The 14,655-nt window shown below is 42.5% G+C and overlaps 1 non-coding gene across 1 annotated transcript; it reads left to right on the top strand.

The window, feature by feature from the left end:
- Positions 1 to 272: 272 nt before the first annotated feature.
- On the top strand, positions 273 to 347 carry Trnas-cga. Its single transcript has one exon. It is a non-coding gene; the product is annotated as a tRNA-Ser (tRNA).
- Positions 348 to 14,655: the final 14,308 nt, after the last annotated feature.

Raw genomic sequence — 14,655 nt, 5'->3', positions numbered from 1 at the left:
GTGCTCTACCAACTGAGCTACCGAAGCACGACTCACGCCCGGTACCCACAGCTTTACTTCTGCCAGTACCTCGTCTCCTACCTTCCAAACTTTACAGAAGCTCTCCTGCGAACCTTTCAGGACTAGCACTCCTGAAAGAAAGGAGTCTCCGCAATATCCTTTCTATCAGGAGTGCTAGTTCTGCAAGGTTCGCAGGAGAGCTTCTGTAAAGTTTGGAAGGTAGGAGACGAGGTACTGGCAGAAGCAAAGCTGTGGGTACCGGGCGTGAGTCGTGCTTCGGTAGCTCAGTTGGTAGAGCACTTGCCCGCGAAAGGCAAAGGTCCCGAGTTCGAGTCTCGGTCGGGCAAACAGTTTTAATCTGCCAGGAAGTTTCATGTCAGCGCACACTCCGCTGCAGAGTGAAAATCTCATTCTGGATATGTAAACCTTTTTAACTCATTTGTATGACTCTGTTACTAATTTGTTGGAGTGTTGTAGAACCTCCGTTCTCCTATCCTGTTACCTGACCCTGGGGCATAGCTGTGTAATAGTGGCAAGGAGAAATTGTGTTAGCGGTGTACTGCACCAGAAGCCGTTTCACGAACTGACAAACTCGTCCTTCCTATTACAGCAGTGGCAACTCGGCGTCCACAACAGTAGCGACGAGGCCTTGACAAAACTGCCGACGAAGGTTTACAAAAATTTGACTAGCTGTTCTAAGGTGTGGACGTGGGACGCGCTGGACTGGAAGAGGTGACACCAAATAGAAGAGGCCTACATGCAGCAATAATGAAGGTATGCTGTTCTAGAAAGGATAGCTGCTGTGTTAACTTCTCATTATTTTTTAAAATGTACTTAGTGGTCCCCCGACGCGATGACTCTAGGATCAAAACATTACTACCTACATGAAAGTTAAAGGGACAACACACATTTTTTACTTTTTAGAGGTTTTTTTCTGTAGGGGATTTCTTAAATTTTTGATGTGAGTTTTATTTGATTCTCTGCCCCGTCTTTATTCCTAAGTTAGAACGGGACGCCAAATTGCCCCCTTTTTTATGGAGATGACTTATCGACATAAAACACCGTTAACCATAGTTAAAAATGTCCTGTTCGCATCAGTTTGATGTAAAATTTAAAGATACTTACAACGGACAAAGCAAAACGCTGCTTACGAGCATATGGGTCTACAATACGCATCCGCCTGAAACTGCGTGGAGACTTTGCTCGGGAGTACAGTTGCGGACGACAATCGAACTGTGTCCGTCTGCTCTGTCTAGCAATATATTGCAATCATTCGTGTTTTTACTGTGTACTGCATTTGTGAAGCAATAAAATACAGTAAACTATTGTACACTACGAGTGCCAAAAAAACAACTCAAATAGTTCAAATGGCTCTAAGCACTATGGGACTTAACATCTGAGGTCATCAGTTCCCTAGAACTTAGAACTACTTAAACCTAACTAACGTAAGGACATCACACACATCCATACCCGAGGTAGGATTCGAACCTGCGACCGTAGCAGCCGAGTGGTTGCGGACTGAAGTGCCTAGAACCACTCGGCCCCAGCGGCCGGCAAAACAACTCAATTAATGACCGAAAATATTAGAAAAATGGAAACTGGTAAAAAGTCACCTAGCAACTGTTGGCTGGAAATCATTTTTCACTGTAAAATCAACAGTACAGCTTTTACCAATTGTCTTAGAATATTAGAATGTCCTCTTCGTTTACCTGGAAATGACGCCCCCATCGAAGGAGTTGTGGACAAATGACGAGAACGCTTTTTCAGTACAACTTTGAAAGCTGTATTGATTAACAGAATTCAATTTAATCACAAATGTGTAAATTTTTACAAAAAGGAGATCCATTCATCAGCAAAATATCAATGAGTAATAACTTCGGCACTAATAATTCTAGAATATTGTTTGGCTGGAGTCCATTCAGAGCTACTATCTGTGTAAGTTACATGTTATTTATTTATTCATTCGTTATTAGTTTCAGAACCTTCACATATACGACGAAACAATTTTTCGCATTCGCTTTTGTCACTTTTTTCACTGAAAAACTTTGAAGTGTCCCGTTTTGTTTACATTAGTGATACACTAAAGCAGGTTCGTATTTCCATGTAGGCTATCTACGATGCAGCCTAGAAAAGAAGCTGTAAGTAAAGATTAGATAGAAAGACAATAGAAAAACTCCATTGAAAATACTAAATGCGTCCCCCCAGTTTAACAGAAGACAATAGGCACCACAGAGCAGATGTGCCCTCCTATCCCTTTCTGGGGATGGAGTGAAAGATAAGAAACGGTAACTAGGAGCCGGCACCACAAAAACATATTTGCAACGACTCGCACTTTACATAAGATATACAGTAACAACAAGCAAGTCATAAGAAAAATCGAGACATATTCATAGGATTTGTCGACCTGGAAAATGCGTTCGTCAATGTAGGATGGCGCAGTTTGTTTGAAATGCTCACGAAAAATATGTTTTAGCGATCAGAAAAGATGGTAACATAGAGTAGGTACAAGAACTAAGACAGAACAATAAGAATGGAAGACCAAGAACGAATTGCTCGGATTAAAAATAGTGTAAGGCAGGGATGCAGTCTCCCCTCCCCCTTTTCCCCTCCCACCTTCTCTCAGCTGTTCGATCTATAGGTCGAAATATCAATGGCGGAAATAAAAGCTAGTTTCAGTACTGGGATTAACCTTCATGGTGAAAGGGTATCAATAATAATATTCGTTGATGTTGATTCGTTGATGTCAGTCCTAAGGGCCCGGGTTTGATTCCCGGCCGGGACGGATATTTTCTCCGCTCAGGGACTGGTTGTTGTGTTCTCCTCATCATCATCATTTCATCCCCATCGACGCGCAAGTCGCCGAAGTGGCGTCAAATCGACAGACTAGCACCCGGTGAACGGTCTACCCGACGGGAGGCCCTAGCCACACGACATTTACATTTATTTATCTATATATAACTTTGTTGTAGTAGTCTGAAGACTGGTTTGATCCAGCAGTGCAAGCCTCTTCGAGTAACGACTCTAACATACATCCTTCTGAATCTGCTTACTGTTCTCATCTCTTCCCTCCAGTACTAAAGTGGTGATCCCTTCAAGTCTCAGGACGTGTTGTACTAGCCGATCCCTTCTTCTAGTCAGGTTCTGTCACAAATTTCTTTTCTCCCCAATTCTGTTTATTACCTTGTCATTAGTTACATAATCTACCCATCTAATCTTCAGCATTCGTCTGTAGCACCACATTTCAAAGGCTTCTATGCTCTTCTTGTCAAAAATGTTTATCGCCCATGTTTCACTTCCATACATCGCAACGCTCCATACAAACGCTTTCAGAAAAGCCTTACTGACACCCAAATCTATATTTGACATCAACAAGCTTCACTTATTCAGATACTCCTTTCTTGCCATTGCTAGTCTGCGTTTTATGTCCCCTCTACTACGACCATCATCAGTTGTTTTGCTGCCCAAATAGCAAAACTCATCTACTACTTCAAGTGTCTCATTTCCTAATCTAATTCCCTCAGCCTCACCTGATTTAATTAGACTACATTCCATTATCCTTGTTTTGCTTTTGTTGATGTTCATCTTGTATCCTTCCAAGACACTGTCCCTTCCGTTTAGCTAGTCTTCCAAGTCGTTTGCTGTCTCTGACAGAATTACAATGTCATCGGCGAACATCGAAGTTTTTATTCCTTCTTCCTGAACTCTAATCGCTACTATAAACTTTTCTCTTGTTTCGTTTACTGCTTGCTCAATTTACAACTCAACATCGGGTATAGGCTACAACCCTCTCTCACTCCCTTCTCAACCACTGCTTTCCTTTCGTGCCCTTCGACTCTTATAGCTGCCACCTAGTTTCTGTACAAATTCTAAATAGCCTTTCGCTCCCTGTATCTTACCCCTGCCACCTTCAGAATTTGAAAGAGAGTATTCCAGTCAACATTGTCAAAACCTTTCTCTAAGTCTACAAATGCTAGAAACGTAGGTGTGCCTTCCCTTAACCTATTTTCTAAGATAAGTGGTAGGGTCAGTATTGCCTCACGTGGTCCAACATTTCTACGAATTCCAACTGACCTTCCGCGACGTCGGCTTCTTCCAGTTTTTCCATTCGTCTGTAAAGAATTCGTGTTAGAATTTTGCAACAGTGACTTATTAAACTGATAGTTTGGTAATTTTCACACCTGTCAGCACCTGCTTTCTTTGGAATTGGAGTTATTATTTTCTTCTTGAAGTCTGAGTGTATTTCGCCGGTCTTATACAACTCGCTTGGCAGATGGAAGGGTTATGTCATAGCTGGCTCTCCCAAGGCTATCAGTAGTTTTAGTGGAATATTGTCTACTCCAGGGGTCTTGTTTCGACTTAGATCTTTCAGTGCTCTGTCAAATTCTTCTCGTAGTGTCATATCTATCTCATCTCCATTTCTGTAATGTTACCCTCAAGTACATCTCTCTTGTATAGATTCCCTACACACTCCTTGCACCTTTCGGCGTTCCCTTCCTTGCTTAAGTCTGGTTTACCATCTGAGTTCTTAATATTCATACAGCTGCGTTTCTTTTCTCCGAATACCTCTTTAATTTTTCCTGTAGGCGGTACCTACTCTTTCCCATAGTGATATATGCTTCTAAATCCTTACATTTTTCATGTAATCATTCCTATCAATCTCATGTTTTATACGTTTGTTTTCCCTTTCGCCTGCTTCATTTAATGTATTAAGTTCAATATCTCTGGTGCTACCCAAGGATTTCTACTAAGCCTCGTCTTCTTACCCATTTGGTCCTCTGCTGCCTTCAGCATTTCATCTCATAAAGCTACACATTTGTCTTCTAATGTATTCCTATGCTCTGTTCTAGTCAACCAACTATTGCCTAATGCGCCCTCTGTCAACCAACTCTGGTTCTTTTAACTTATCCAGTTCCCACCTCCTTAATTTCCTACCTTTTTCCGATGTCTTCAGTTTTAATCCACTGTTAATAACCAATAAACTATGATCAGAGTGTACATCTGCCCCTGGAAATGTGTTACAATTTACAATCTTGTTCCGAAATTTCTGTCTTATCATTATATAATCACTCTGAAACCTTCTGGTGTCTCCTGGTCTCTTCCACGTACACAGCCTTCTTTCATGATTCTCAAGCGAAGTGTAAGTGATGATTAAATTATGTTCTGTGCAAAATTCTAAAAGGCAACTACCTCTTTCATTCCTTTCCCCCAGTCCATATTCAACTACTGCCTTTCCTTCTATCGAATTCCATTTCCACACGAGTATTAAATTTTTGTCTCCCTTAAGCTTCGTGTCTGTCTTGGGTACAATAATGCCTTCATTATGGTGTTCATAGTAGATTATCTGCAGTCTTATTTTCTTACTCATTATTAACCCCACTCTTGCATTACCCCAATTTGATGTTGTATTTACAGCCCTGTATTCACCTGACCAGAAGTCTTGTTTCTCTTGCCACCGAACTTCACAAGTTCCCACCATGTCTAACTTCAACCTATCCATTCCTTTTCTAAATTTTCTAACCTACCTACCGTATTAAGGGATCTGACATTCCACACTCCAGTCTGTAGTACGCCAGTTTTGTTTCTCCTGATAACGACGTCCTCCTTTGAGTAGTCCTCGCCCAGAGATCCAAATGGGGAATATTTTACTCAAGAGGATGCTATCATCACTTAACCATACAGTAAAGCTGCATGACGTCGGGAAAAACTACGGCTGCAGTTTCCCCTCGCTTTCAGACGCTCGCAGTACCAGCATAGCAAGGCCGTTTTGGTTGATGTTACAAGGCCAGATCAGTCAATCATCCAGACTGTTGCCCCAGGAACTACTGAAAAGGTTCCTGCCCCTCTTCAGAAACCACAAGTTTTTCTGGCCTGTCAACAGATACCCCTCCGTTGTGGCTGCACCTATGGTCTGGCTATCTGTATCAGTGGGGCACGGAAGCCTCCCACAAACAGCAAGGACCATGGTTCATATAATATGTAATACATAAATCAATATGTAATATATAAAGGGGAAATGTTGTTAGCACTAAACTCAAAAAATACTTGAGCGATTTAGTTCAAATTTTAAACGATACTCTATTAAACATTCAGATAAACATAAACCATACATGTCAACAATACAAAGAATAAACAGGTTTTCTGTTAAAACTACCAGAAAGAAAATGCTCTGCTTGAAAATGTACAGTTTTGTTTCCTTTGTTCCTTTCTCGCAGGTGTTTTTAATTACAGTTGTGGGGCATTTACCCAATAGCCAGATTGTTGTCTTCAATGGACTTGCGTATGCGCACCAGCCCCGGATTGAATCCACCTGGCAGATTAACAACGAGGGCTGGTGTGCTGGCCAGCTCAGATGTGGTTTTTAGGCGGTTTTCCACATTCTGCTAGGTAAAAACTGGGCTGGTCCCCATGTCCCGCCTCAGTTACACAACTTGCAGACAGCTAGAGTACACTAATTCCATCCTGGGGGTGCAGGGTGGAGACAGGAAGGGCATCCGGCCACCCTCCAACACTAACATCGCCAAATCCGTAGTAACACGGCCGACACCACCTTGAAGTGGGACAAAGGCCCAAAGAAAATGATGATGGCATATATCTAACCATAAATAGCATACTCAACAATGTGTTGTTTTGTTTTATTCGGTACACACGGTTTTCGAAGAAAAAAGGAAAGTTGCACTTCTGGCTTATCAGCTTATGATAGAAATAATACTGTGAATCTTAATTTGCAGTTGTTGTTGTTGTGGTCTTCAGTCCTGAGACTGGTTCGATGCAGCTCTCCATGCTACTCTATCCTGTGCAAGCTTTTTCATCTCCCAGTACCTACTGCAACCTACATCCTTCTGAAGTAACAATAAATAAACAAGGCTCAACGTCAGAGGGTGAGGAGAATGGAAATGGACAGAGGGGTGGTAAGAAAGGGACACAGAGAGTGGAAAGGAGGAGATGGAGCAGTAGGAAACAGGGAGAGAGGGAGGGCGAGTGATAGATAGGGAGAGGAGGAAGGAGGACGAGATGAACAAAGAGAGAGAGGGTAGGAGGAAGAGATGGAAAGGAGAGGGAGAGGAACGTCTGCAGAGAGACTAGATATTAGAAACGTGTGCCTTCTCTTTTCTCTATTTTCTGTTTAACCAGACTGAGCCACAGAGACATGTTGCTGGGTGCAGCTAGTTGATTATAACAAACCTAGGAAATCATAAAAATAATAATAACCGCTTGTGGCTCAACGACCTGCTGGATGTTTTCCACCTGGCCCCTAATCTACTCTCGGAACTGCTGATGGGGAAAATGGACCTACAACTTAAAATGGAATTCTGTTAAACGCTATTCACCATAAGTTTTGAAAAGATGAAGACAAAAACAAATAATTAGCCAGTACAGGTGTATGTATAAACTGCCCTTGGAAAAACATCAATATTGAACTTGCTCTAAGAGTTTTCCTGTGACTGATCATCACAAACAGCAGTAGAGAAAGGTAATTTCCAAAACTGAAGTAAATAAAATATTCTTCGAACCATCGTGTTAGAAGGCAGGTTCAATGTTTTGGCTTCGCCTACTAACTTAAGTCATTTGTTAAGACAAGTACGGAAGGTTGCTATCGATCTGCCGGCTCCTTCGATGGGCTGATTCGATTTCTCTGTGGTTTCTGACAATAGGCGAATGCTAGCAGTAATTAAGTGTACCCCGTGTTACCAAAGATTCGTCATCTTACCAGCGAGCTGTTCCATGAAGACACCAAGCAACAGTGAAAAAAGGTATGACTTCTATTATTTTCTTGTAATTGACCAACATTAAGACTGAAACATTGTAGTGATATGTAATAATGTGTCATTGGAAAGTACGAGCATTTCACACCATTTTGTCGTATTTATGCTATAAAGTTACGTACCTTATATAGAGACTAGGTATGCTGAACCGACTGCTTGCGAGTTTTCTTGGGTCAGCCTATCGAATTTTATCTAGTCTTAGTCCTAAGTACCCCACTATGAACAAAATATGTTTTCTAATATTACATAAGTGATTTGATAATGAATCAAATATGGTTTTTCTCTTCGAAGACGACATTTCTACTTTTAGGCATCTAGGTTTCTAATACATATTATTCAGTTTCAGATGCCAAAAAAGTACTCCTGGAATAAAAAATATAAAATTGCTGTAGTATTTAACAGCTGTTACACTATAAGCCTTCATGGAAAATACCTGGTTCAGTTAAGGAAACCAGTCGCTTTGACTGAGTTAATGATGCATGTTTTTATTTACCAAGTATTTCACTATCAGTGAATATTTTTGACGTTCGTGTCTGCTGTAATGAAATGCAAAAGATGTGGCTCAAGTTACAACGGAAATAAACTATTTACTGCAATATCCGAACATTTTACTACACATTTTGTTTAGGTAGCCCACTGGTAGCAACCTTCCCCTACCTTATTAAAATATTAAAAGTAGCTTCATTAGCATGAATTATTGGCGCAAAACAATTAGATAAAAATGCTGCTTCAAAGTTACGCTGTAATGCTGATTGTCTGGTAAAAAATTTTATTTGAATGAGATGCATGTAAAAATTTTCTACGTTCCTTTCGTTATCTTGCATCTGCCAAAGAGAAATCTTTCCTTGTAACTCCAACGCGTTATATTTAAAGTTGAAACGCTGATTTTTGTTTGGACATTATCTCTAATTCCTTTTTGACACACATGAGGAATAGTAAATATTTTACGAGGTGGTAGCATAGACAGACCAGAATTAATAATTCCATATACAGTAGTTGCAGGGGCAACAGTCTGGATGATTGACTGATCTGGCCTTGTAACAATAACCAAAACGGCCTTGCTGTTGTGGTACTGCGAACGGCTGAAAGCAAGGGGAAACTACAGCCGTAATTTTTCCCGAGGGCATGCAGCTTTACTGTATGGTTAAATGATGATGGCATCCTCTTGGGTAAAATATTCCGGTGCAAGCAGTAGAGGAAACAAAAGAAAAATTTGGAGTAGGTATTAAAATCCAGGGAGAAGAAATAAAAACTTTGAGGTTCGCCGATGACATTGTAATTCTGTCAGAGACAGCAAAGGACTTGGAAGAGCAGTTAAATGGAATGGACAGTGTCTTGAAAGGAGGATATAAGATGAACATCAACAAAAGCAAAACAAGGATAATGGGATTTAGTCGAATTAAGTCGGGTGATGCTGAGGGAATTAGATTAGGAAATGAGACACTTAAAGTAGTAAAGGAGTTTTGCTGTTTGGGGAGCTAAATAACTGATGATGGTCGAAGTAGAGAGGATATAAAATGTAGAGTGGCAATGTCAAGGAAACCGTTTCTGAAGAAGTGAAATTTGTTAACATCGAGTACAGATTTCAGTGTCAGGAAGTCGTTTCTGAAAGTATTTGTATGGAGTGTAGCCATGTATGGAGGTGAAACATGGACGATAAATAGTTTGGACAAGAAGAGAATAGAAGCTTTCGAAATGTTGTGCTATAGAAGAATGTTGAAGATTAAGTGGGTAGATCATGTAACTAATGAGGAGGTATTGAATAGGATTGGGGAGAAGAGAAGTTTGTGGCACAACTTGACTAGAAGAAGGGATCGGTTGGTAGGAAGAATTTTTTTGTAAAATTGTTATTAAATTAAAAAAAAAATATTCATTGGCAATACGTTACATCATAAAATCGTAACGACATCATTGTTGGAGTAGATACACCAAATAGTTACTTATAACAATAGATCTTTATTTACGACAGGCTGTTTCGGCTTAAAATGGCGATTTTGGTACCGCTTGTTGCACATGATTGTATACTTCGTGTGAAGACTGTTCTTATTTTGCTACCTCTACTGCTGTGCTTTATGCAAAACGGTTTTTAAAATTTGTTCTAAGTGATGTTTTCTCGTACAATTACGGGTATGACTTTGCATTCCTCCTTGGGGGATATTTCTGATGATGGCCGTAAACATCACAGCACAAACACTGCTCTAATTAAAGTAACTGATGATCTGAAATATGCAACCAAGAACCGAAAGGCAACAATATTGACGCTACTGGACTTCAGCAAAGCTTTTGACACTGTTAACTTTGATATATTGCTTAGAAAAATGCAACAGCTTAATTTCTCAGATAGTGCAGTGAGGTGGTTTGAAAGCTACTTAAAAGACAGACAGCAATGTGTTGCCTGCGTAAATGAGAAATCTTCCTGGAAACATGTTTCCTCGGAAGTGTCACAAGGATCAGTCTTAGGACCACTTTTGTTTTCTTTATATGTCAACGATATTTCGTCGGTTCTGTCCTCCTGTAAATATCATTTCTATGTCGACGACCTCCAGCTCTACCTAAGCGTCAGACCTGAAGACGTAAACACTGCAATCGCTCAGATGAATGATGATCTGTCTTCTGTAGTGACATGGGCGAAAAACCTGGGGCCTAAACTAAATGCAAAAAAGACGCAAGTAATCTTAATAGCCCATCAGAAATTAATAAGTTCAGATTTCCGCGAACGGCGGCCTCCTATTCTGCTTGACGATACTCCAATACCATATCAGAAAACAGTTAAGAAGTTGGGTGTAACTTTGGATGAGCATCTCAACTGGGCGGAGAATACAGTCTCAGTGTGTCGGAAGACGTCTGCTTGTCTCTATGCTCTCAAAAAGTTTCGGAACATATTTCCACAGGACTTGAAACGCCAGCTCGTGCAAGCACTCGTTCTACCGAACCTCCACTATTGTGATGAAATTCAACAAAGCATGAGTAGTGAAAACAGAAGACGGCTAGAACTAACCATGAATGCCTGTGTGCGTTACACCTGCAACATTCGCCGATATGATCATGTTAGTGCTTCATACTCCCAGCTAGGGTGGCTGCGGCCAGACAAATTGTGTGACCACCACACTCTGTGTCTACTTCACTGACTCCTCGTCGCGCAAGCACCCCAGTACCTTGCTTCAGAGATTAAACACCTGTCATGCCATCATAATCGAAACACAAGGTCACTCTTACACTCCTGGAAATGGAAAAAAGAACACATTGACACCGGTGTGTCAGACCCACCATACTTGCTCCGGACACTGCGAGAGGGCTGTACAAGCAATGATCACACGCACGGCACAGCGGACACACCAGGAACCGCGGTGTTGGCCGTCGAATGGCGCTAGCTGCGCAGCATTTGTGCACCGCCGCCGTCAGTGTCAGCCAGTTTGCCGTGGCATACGGAGCTCCATCGCAGTCTTTAACACTGGTAGCATGCCGCGACAGCGTGGACGTGAACCGTATGTGCAGTTGACGGACTTTGAGCGAGGGCGTACAGTAGGCATGCGAGAGGCCGGGTGGACGTACCGCCGAATTGCTCAACACGTGGGGCGTGAGGTCTCCACAGTACATCGATGTTGTCGCCAGTGGTCGGCGGAAGGTGCACGTGCCCGTCGACCTGGGACCGGACCGCAGCGACGCACGGATGCACGCCAAGACCGTAGGATCCTACGCAGTGCCGTAGGGGACCGCACCGCCACTTCCCAGCAACTTAGGGACACTGTTGCTCCTGGGGTATCAGCGAGGACCATTCGCAACCGTCTCCATGAAACTGGGCTACGGTCCCGCACACCGTTAGGCCGTCTTCCGCTCACGCCCCAACATCGTGCAGCCCGCCTCCAGTGGTGTCGCGACAGGCGTGAATGGAGGGACGAATGGAGACATGTCGTCTTCAGCGATGAGAGTCGCTTCTGCCTTGGTGCCAATGATGGTCGTATGCGTGTTTGACGCCGTGCAGGTGAGCGCCACAATCAGGACTGCATACGACCGAGGCACACAGGGCCAACACCCGGCATCATGGTGTGGGGAGCGATCTCCTACACTGGCCGTACACCACTGGTGATCGTCGAGGGGACACTGAATTATGCACGGTACATCCAAACCGTCATCGAACCCATCGTTCTACCATTCCTAGACCGGCAAGGGAACTTGCTGTTCCAACAGGACAATGCACGTCCGCATGTATCCCGTGCCACCCAACGTGCTCTAGAAGGTGTAAGTCAACTACCCTGGCCAGCAAGATCTCCGGATCTGTCCCCCATTGAGCATGTTTGGGACTGGATGAAGCGTCGTCTCACGCAGTCTGCACGTCCAGCACGAACGCTGGTCCAACTGAGGCGCCAGGTGGAAATGGCATGGCAAGCCGTTCCACAGGACTACATCCAGCATCTCTACGATCGTCTCCATGGGAGAATAGCAGCCTGCATTGCTGCGAAAGGTGGATATACACTGTACTAGTGCCGCCATTGTGCATGCTCTGTTGCCTGTGTCTATGTGCCTGTGGTTCTGTCAGTGTGATCATGTGATGTATCTGACCCCAGGAATGTGTCAATAAAGTATCCCCGTCCTGGGACAATGAATTCACGGTGTTCTTATTTCAATTTCCAGGAGTGTATTTGGTATCCTAACTGTGCCCACTCACAAAACAAAAACTTTTGCAAACTCCTTCTCAGTTGCCGCTGTCCGCCTCTGGAACAAACTGCCCCTTACCCTGCGTAAAATTCAATCCCCTGCTGTTTTTAAGAAGAAGTTGAAGCATTTCCTACTATCATCCTCATACCGTTTTTCACAAAATTAATGTACATGGCCAATCCTCTCATATGTCAAATAGCAAAGCTAGTATCTCCTATCTTGCTCCTGAGATGCCTTCCTCTTCATCTATCTCTATTAGCCAGGCAATCTTCTTTTCCTTTATATTTGCTTAATTGTGTTTCATCATTTCTCTATTCTTCTCCTCCCTTCACCATGAGTCTCCCTCATACTCCCTGCTGCCAGCACTTCTATCTAAAATCTGTCTCTTCAATAATGTCTAATTATAGCAGTACTTATGATCTACGAATATAAACTCTATATGTGTGTATTTTTCCCGGTGTGCCTTTGTAATTGTTTATTTCACTTTTTGTACTAGATGTAGTTTAACATAACTACTAAAACATATGAATGTAAAATAAGTAGAATGCCTGGTTAGATGTAAGAGAGGGCCTGATGGCCCTAATCTTGCCAGGTTAAATGAATCAATAAATAAATAAAATAAATTAATTAAACACCACCTTCTTCCTACATCGTAAAATAAATACACTGAAGAGCCAAAGAAATTGGTACGCCTGCCTAATATCGTGTAGCGCTCCCGCGAGCACGTGGCATGAATTCGACCAATGTCTGAACTACTGCTGAAGGGAATTGACAACATGATCCTGCAGGGGTGTGCATAAATCCGTAAGACTACGAGGGTTGGAGATCTCTTCTGAACACCACGTTGCAAGGCATCCCAGATATGCTCAATACTGTTCATGTTTGGAAAGTTTGGTGGCCAGCGGAAGCGTTTAAACTCAGAAGAGTGTTCCTGGAGCCACTCTGTAGCAATTGTGGACCTATGTGGTGTCACATTGTCCTGCTGAATTCCCAAGTCCGTCGGAATGCACAATGGATATGAATGGATGCAGGTGATCAGATAGGATGCTTACGTTCGTGTCACCTGTCAGAGTCGTATCTAGACGTATCAGGAGTCCCATATCACTCCAACTGCACACGCCCCACACAATTGTAGAGGCTCCAACAGCTTCAACAGTCCCCTGCTGACATTCAGGGTCCATGGATTCATGAAGTTGCCTCCATACCCATACACGTCCATCCGCTCGATACAATTTGAAATGAGACTTCTTCGACCAGGCAACATGTCATCGATAGTCCAATGTTGGTGTCGACGGGCCCAGGCGAGGGGTAAAGCTTTGTGTCGTGCAGTCATCAGTCTTGATTACCTGCAATTGTAGCAGCAGTAACCGATCTAACAACTGCGCCAGACACTTGTTGACATATATAGCCATTGCCGATCGCAGCGCTGTATTCTGCCTGTTTACGTATCTCAGTTTCTTTGGCGCTTCAGTGTAACGTTTCATTGAGTAAAAATCACCACTTTTCCTGATGTTCACACAAATCGCAGTAGAAATGAACTGGAATCTTCAATTTCCTAAGTAATTAATTCCTTAACACTATTCTTTTTAGAAGACACCAAACGTTTTATTTCGTAACACCATATACAGATGACTGCTACGTTAATATTTCAATGTACATCTGCCGTCAAGCGCAGCTCTTTCAGAACAGCTAACATCGAACACTGACTTAGGAGTGAAGTCACAACACTACATTTTCTTTTATGAAACAAAATTTCATTGTTAAAAACATAGGTCGCATCATCTAAGGGAAGCTTCCATCGTCTTATTCCTGCGTACGGCCGTCGGTTAGCTGATATCTGCGTCCGGCAACTTCAACATTCCGGCCCAGGTAGAAGACTACTCCCACTGCCGCTTAGCTGCTGTGCCGGTCATGAAACATAAGAACCAACACACACACACATTTCTAGGTTCCAAAACAGAAATTAACATAATTTATACACACATTGTATGTGTTATGCTATACTTAACATGAATAAGTTCCGGCGGACACTTGCCGTAAAAAAAAAACCTGTATCATCACACAATGTTAATCACTTAAAAATGTTACCTAGACAAATGTGTTCCCGAAATTTCATTACTTTTCATTCATTATTTTTGGTGCTGCAATTGTTTTCTGTTGATGTATTTCTGTAGACTGAATAGAAACTGGCACTGGACGGGTAGCAATGGGGATTTTGACATGCTCATACTCAAGA

The sequence above is a fragment of the Schistocerca piceifrons genome, chromosome 9 (assembly GCF_021461385.2).
Source record: "Schistocerca piceifrons isolate TAMUIC-IGC-003096 chromosome 9, iqSchPice1.1, whole genome shotgun sequence".
Lineage (NCBI taxonomy): Eukaryota > Metazoa > Arthropoda > Insecta > Orthoptera > Acrididae > Schistocerca > Schistocerca piceifrons.
The sequence above is the reverse complement of the archived record's forward strand: the minus strand, read 5'-3'. Positions and strand labels throughout refer to the sequence as shown.